This window comes from Battus philenor, unplaced genomic scaffold (assembly GCF_028537555.1).
Source record: "Battus philenor isolate CCGP_79_NKW_IND1 unplaced genomic scaffold, ilBatPhil1.0.hap1 SCAF_25, whole genome shotgun sequence".
NCBI lineage: Eukaryota > Metazoa > Arthropoda > Insecta > Lepidoptera > Papilionidae > Battus > Battus philenor.
The window spans coordinates 3215054-3221732 of NW_027181688.1; positions in this window are offsets into that span (position 1 = coordinate 3215054).

The following is a 6679-nucleotide window of genomic DNA, read 5'->3' on the forward strand; positions in this document are numbered from 1 at the left end:
TTAAAATTAAATCAGGGGCGTGTAGCACCCGTGTGCAATAAAACCCTGACGCCCTCTAGGCTTGACCTCCCCCCCCCCCTCCCGCCTATAACTATTAACTTTGCCGTCGTGACAAGAAAGTTTTTTCATATTCCAACAAGCTATTTTATAAGTAGGTATAGCTTGCACTATGATTTTATTTACGATCTTTCTTCTTATGACGGCAGAATAACACTCATTGTTTTTATGTCTGTAGCACATCTCTGTTGCGAAACCAAGTAATAAACCGCGATAGTTCATGTTTCGTCTTGTGTTTTAAGTTTTATGGACATAGAAATAGATTCGAAATGATCGAATTTCCGTTTCGCTGCCTATAGAACTAACAACCATGTGTTGTACCATGATGGTCCAAGACGATGCTCTTAGGCGACTCAGGGAGAGCCGTGGCGCCCGTGTATATTGCACACCCTGCACTATAGGTTAAGTCGCCCCTGTTCAGACTTTACCAGAAATTATTTGTCACATTCCAATAGAAAAAAATAGATTAATGTAACATATTTCAGAGTATCCACTACACAAAGTGATTTGAAATGGGTGTAAAAATTTTTAAGCTTATTGTATACAAATGCTATACATACATCCCTTCAGAGCTTATACATCTATAACCGATAATCCTATGTATAATTAAAAAGGATTGTGGGCATAAAAAGTATTATTTTTTAGGTGCTAAAACAAATACTGGATAAAATCCACCTCACTCGCACATTCATGTTCTGAGATTTTTTTATACAAAAGTCTTATCTATATTAAGACAACCCTCAAACAACTTTATTACACTAACTGTTGACTGTTTGTAAAGAAAGTATTTCAATATTTAACAATGTAAAACTGTGGTTATTGCGCCTACAAGTATTTTATAACGTTCATATAAAACCATACTATCGATCTAATTACAAAATACATATCTATAAATGACTTTGGTCAAGGGATTACGTGCTTAATAATTGTCTATGGTATGTCTTTCTTTCTACAGGCAGTATTGGTACAGGGCTACCGATACCGCTGTACCGCGCCTTAGGTATTCGCGGCGAGACGGAGGAGTATCGGCCGCTCCGTTCCGTCATTCGACTTGACGATTGTCAACACTTGCTACAGCGCTCATGTTTTTTCTTCTGTCCTCACCTCGCCACGCTTTTGCACTGTACTGCCGTTTCGGTAGCACATAAGGCGATGCTTATATTATCCGCGTTCTCTTTGAAGTGCTCTACATACATACTATATTCGCCAGACAATTAATATAGCGCTAAGTAAATGAACATATGTTTGCAGTCTCAACGAATATGAAAATATAAAGATGCGTTTACACGCAGTTTTTTATTCACGCTTGTAAAAATTAAATTTTCTTGCATTTTTATCCAAAAAATGTCATTATCTGATTTATAATTATTTTTGAAATTCAGATAAGTACATATTAAAATTAATTATTGTTTACTCTGTTCATGAAGACTGTATTGCCAGAAATTATTGGCTTATCGTATTCCAATAGAAAAAAAAATGAATAGACCTTCATCCACAGCGACTTTTTGTAGTGATGCCAACGCGCTGCTGCATCGTAAAGGGGATATGCAAAAGCCATTCAATAACCTCTGTTAGGTTACTGAACCGTGGGCGAAGGCACACACAGCACACAGGCTAGCGGCCGCGCGATGTCGTCGCTACAAAGTCGCACTAGGCGAGGAGCCGATGTCACTTATTTCAGTGTGATTTCCAAGTTAAGTGTGATTGGTGATCGGTGTAAAACTTTGAAAGCTCTTTGCTGACAAATGATCTATAACCAATCATCCTCTATGTGTCTAAAAACTCTCTATGTCATAGGTTAAAGGAAAAATCGACGTATGTGAAAGAAAACGCAGTACTACAAACGGCAGATGTGAACTAATATTTTGCCTCCATGTAACCGCATCTTTACCTTATATCCGTTACAAATGACGTATTCTATATTTTATTAACTCTCCAGCAAATATAGTATAATGAAATTGCATACGAAGTTATTTCTAGCTACCGGGTGATATTGGAACTGCGATGCAATGTTTCGTATTACAAAATCCAGTGTTGCTATTTGCGAGTAAATTCATTAACCATCAGATAATCGCTTTGATTGTTCTAATTTAGTGCAAAAATCTCTCAAACGCATGATATACACGTACGTGATTTTTATCCGAAATACAAGAAAGTTTATTGATATTTCAGATATTTGCTTCTGTTTGTATATATATTTTGAAACGCATTATAATCATTTGCAAATAAGATTATATTTATTAGTTCAGACGGGTCCTAGTGTCTCGATGTAAGTCAGTCCAGCTAACCTGATCTAATTTGGCTGCCGTTGACAATAATGTGAAAATAGAATAATTAGTTGCGTTAAATTGTTGTTTAATAAGTTAACATAAATAAGCTGTCTTAATCAAGAGCAATATTGGAACCGGAAAACAAAGCCTCGATAGTGTCATCTCATATATAAAATATACCCCATCTCTTTTTATATTTTTCAAAATTAACCCAAAAACGACGGTTCAATACAAATTTTAAACTTTCTAGATCATAAGTAGACGTTATGATATTATAGATATTTCCCAGAATATTCAAGCCCAATATCAAACCACTTCAGGGTTCACCATTCTAAATTGGCCACTCAAAATTTTCAACTACCCTCACAAATATTTTACAAGTATAGTAATAGAATGATAGCATGGAAGATACTCTGCTCATAATACCAATATATATTTAAAAAGGAAATAATTCAATGTTAGGATATAGGGACATATCGGTTCCTTTTTTGAAACCAAGTGCCGGATATTACTTAAATAAATAAAGAAATTCTCTCTAATTTCTAGTTTTATCAAAATGATTATTCGGACGGACACGTGAATTTTATGTGATCCATTTGATTACATGTCTATGTTTTTGATATTACTGAAAAGGTTCCATTTTTTTTTTCATTTCATTGTATACGGTATTGTCTCAGAAGAATGTTTACAATTGTTTAGCTTAATGTGAGGATATTCCTCACTTAGAAACTGAATGCATTTATCCGGTCCTATTGGAAATATTTGGCATAGCCCGTAATCATCCTACGAACTAACTACTCAAACATGATACTTTTTGACCACTTGAGAGCCAAAGCGATCTGAAAGTCCTGCGTGCGTAGAATTTGGTACTGATATTTTATGTACTTCAAAAAAATCTCCTGATGAACAACCTGCTTGGTTATTTAGTGAACAATCTACATCTGAAATAATGATCATGACGATGAATGTTTGAACACATCAAATCCAAAATCAAATGAAAAATTAAGACTAGATTCCCAATTCAGTGGTAAAAAGACATTTTTCACGTTAATCGATAAGCATTTTTACGTGTTGTATTTGCTTTGCCTCCCCATAGATTTCCAATAGGACCAGATGGAAGCAGCCTGCATCCAACGTCTAAAAACTAACAAAGTCGTCTGTCTTACTTATGATTGGACATCATACGCTGCACTTGCCGGCCCAGTCTTTGTACAACGGTAGACGTCATATGATTAAAATAATGATGATTATTTACTTATACATGCGAAGGTAGTATGACTAAAGATGACACCAATGCCTCCTCGCTATGCTGACATCACATCGCTGCCAACTAAACCGAAATGGCATAACTCTTGGATAGAATAGAAAGCCTGAAATTAGTTCTCAAGATATTGATCTTCATTCCAAAACAAAAGAGAAACAGTAGTTAACAAATATTCTAAAGCACAAAACGATAGAAGATTTTAATTATCTGGACTCTGTCAACAGCACTTTGGAAGAGCAGACCATGGAATGATCAAACCGCAACATCACAAAAACACAAGAATAAAATTGGTCAAATGGCCTTTTTTACGGGTGAGAAACGCGGATTTTGGAAAATGCCGATCTAGATCGTGTGAATGCTTTCTAGTCTCGTGCTGGAAGATTCTAGAAATTCCGTGGACTTCGCACCAGTGACTATTCAGCTATGACAAAGTCAAACCAAAGCTTTCTACCATCCATCTGCACCGAATACTGGAATTTACCGCCCATATAGACTTGAATGATTACCAAAATATCCATCGAAAAGTCAAGGGCAAACATACCAGAGATCATTCCATCAATTGGTCGAACCAAAGCACCTCGTCTCTTAACACCAACCTCCATGCTGCGGTAGACGATGCTAAAGATAAGAACATGGTGCATGAAGACCACTGTGTCCAGTGGATCACGACTAATAGCAATGAAGGTAACGATGCAAATAGAATGACTTATTTATAAACTGAATTTTCTATGTACCCTACTTATTTAAGTATAAAAATGTAAAATCAATTTATTATTATTAAATTCTTCGAGGACTTTCTTAAGCATTTTTATTTTTAAACGATTTTCTATTTATTGATATAGTCACAAAGGTAATTAATTTTTACTTTTGGCGCTATCTTTCGTCGTTAAGTATGAATTTAAAACAGTTTGTTGACTCATTTGTAGAGTAGATATAACGCCTTGATTTCGTTTTCAAAAATTTAACAAATATTTTCTTTTAGCCTGACCTATATTAGACCCAGGCTTAGATCTACAACTTAGACCTTCCTTTTCTTAGTTTTACATCTAAAAATAAAAGTTTTATTAGAACATACAAGTTTGCTATCGAAGTGTATTACATTTCAATTCAAAAACCAAATGTTGAGTTTTTGGTCAGCACTTTTTAATAGCGGGGATTCCCCGTTTGCATGGTGCCACTATTATTCTAAATGTGCGATATACAAACTTACTGTCACATTTGTTTATAACACGATTTCCTTGTGAACGTATTAATACATATAAACTTTGAGTATGTGTATATAAATACATATGTATATATTAATATGTTTGTGTGTGTTAGTGTTCTATTTCTTAAAAAAACGTTGAATATAAGCGATGCTTTTTCGGACGGAAAAACAAATGTATTTTTTTTACAAAATGTTAGGTTAGGAGGCAGTAATTTTTAACGTTTCACCTGCATTACTTAAACATACGTAAATATAATTACATTACATTTTAAAAGTTCTATGAGGTAAAAACATTTGATTTTATTAATCGCTGTTGCCATAGAGAAATATAATAGACAAAACATTTCATTCGAGTAGCCCTTATTTGAATGGAAAAATAAAAATTAAATACATTTTGCGACTACTGGCCATTTCATTGATACAATTTAAATAACAAAATTAATCAGCGCACACATACAAATCAAATACGTAAAAAAAATAAAACAATCATGCAACGATGGAATTAATAAGACGTCATACTTAAAACAATTGTTTTTAAAACAAATATCATTAACGTACATGGTAAACAACAAACAGCTTGCATGAGATATGTTATCCAAATAAGTTTTTAATATTTCACATATTACATTCCTATAATGTCAATAATTATAATGATTAAATAATACATATTAATTTTCATTTATCAGCGAGTTGATTTCAAAATAACTTAGCCTCAAAATTTGACATTACCGAAACTAAAAAATAAAAAAAAAATCGCCAAACAGAGTCAACATCTTATAACTACACCTTTGAATTCTTGTAAATGAAAGAGACAGATGATTGGAGATGATTAAAACTGTTTAACATTGAGGCCTAAATGTTTTCTAGGGTGGGTCATGAATCCATAGACGCGGCGTGGGTAGACTGTGGTAGTGGGGGCACTGGGTGGACCAGAAGTTGCTGGATGCAGGTCAAAACCGGTCATACTAGTGGTCTTTTGCGACTATGTCTTGCAGTAGGTATCTATTAACTAATACACAAATACCTCGCTTTGCGTCGTTTTGTTTTCCGTTTTTTCCGAAGTTGCGTCGCTACTTAATTAGTACTAATTTTCACTGTGCGTCCATAGATTTTCGAAGTTGCGTTGTTTTGGGTTCGAGTCTAATTTTTTTTTTGAAATTTTCTAAAAGATGGCAACACTTTTGTTTCTAATTGCCCTATGCGGTCAAAACTCGGGGATTCCCTTTATAATTAAAAATCAACGCAATTTGAATAGTTTTATTTTCACTTTGTTTTTCTCATTTTGGAGTTCTGTTTTAATTACGTAGTGTGTTGTGCTTTTTTTTAAAAAGAGTATAATAAATTTACATAAATTTTCACGTGTTGTTTCTGGTTACAAAAAAGGTAAATATTTTTCCAATTTATTTTTTGGCAGAGTTATATTATTTTTGTTTTTTTTTTTAATGTTTACTTTGTTCAATTTTCTTTTTAAAAAGAATTATTTTCGTAACCCTGGAATCTATCTTCGATATTTAAATGGTTTGCTATAGAAAATATTAATTCACTTTGTGGTGTTTCAATTTGCGTCGTGTTTTTTGAAACATAACCACGACGCAAAGTGAGGTATTGGTGTATAATGAAAATTTATTATATATTTAAAGATGTGTTCACATAAGACCACTATTTAAAAGATACACAAATATATTTTTTTTCTAACAATCTTTTTTTGATTTTATATAACATAATTTTTGTTAATGTTATGGTATATGAATAATAAAAATATAATTTATTTAGGTTTTACATTCATAGAATATTTGATGCAAATTTAATCGAGTAAACTATACATTGCCGCCAACATAAAAGCAAGAGAACACGTCCGCTTCGTTCAAACAACAGATTTGT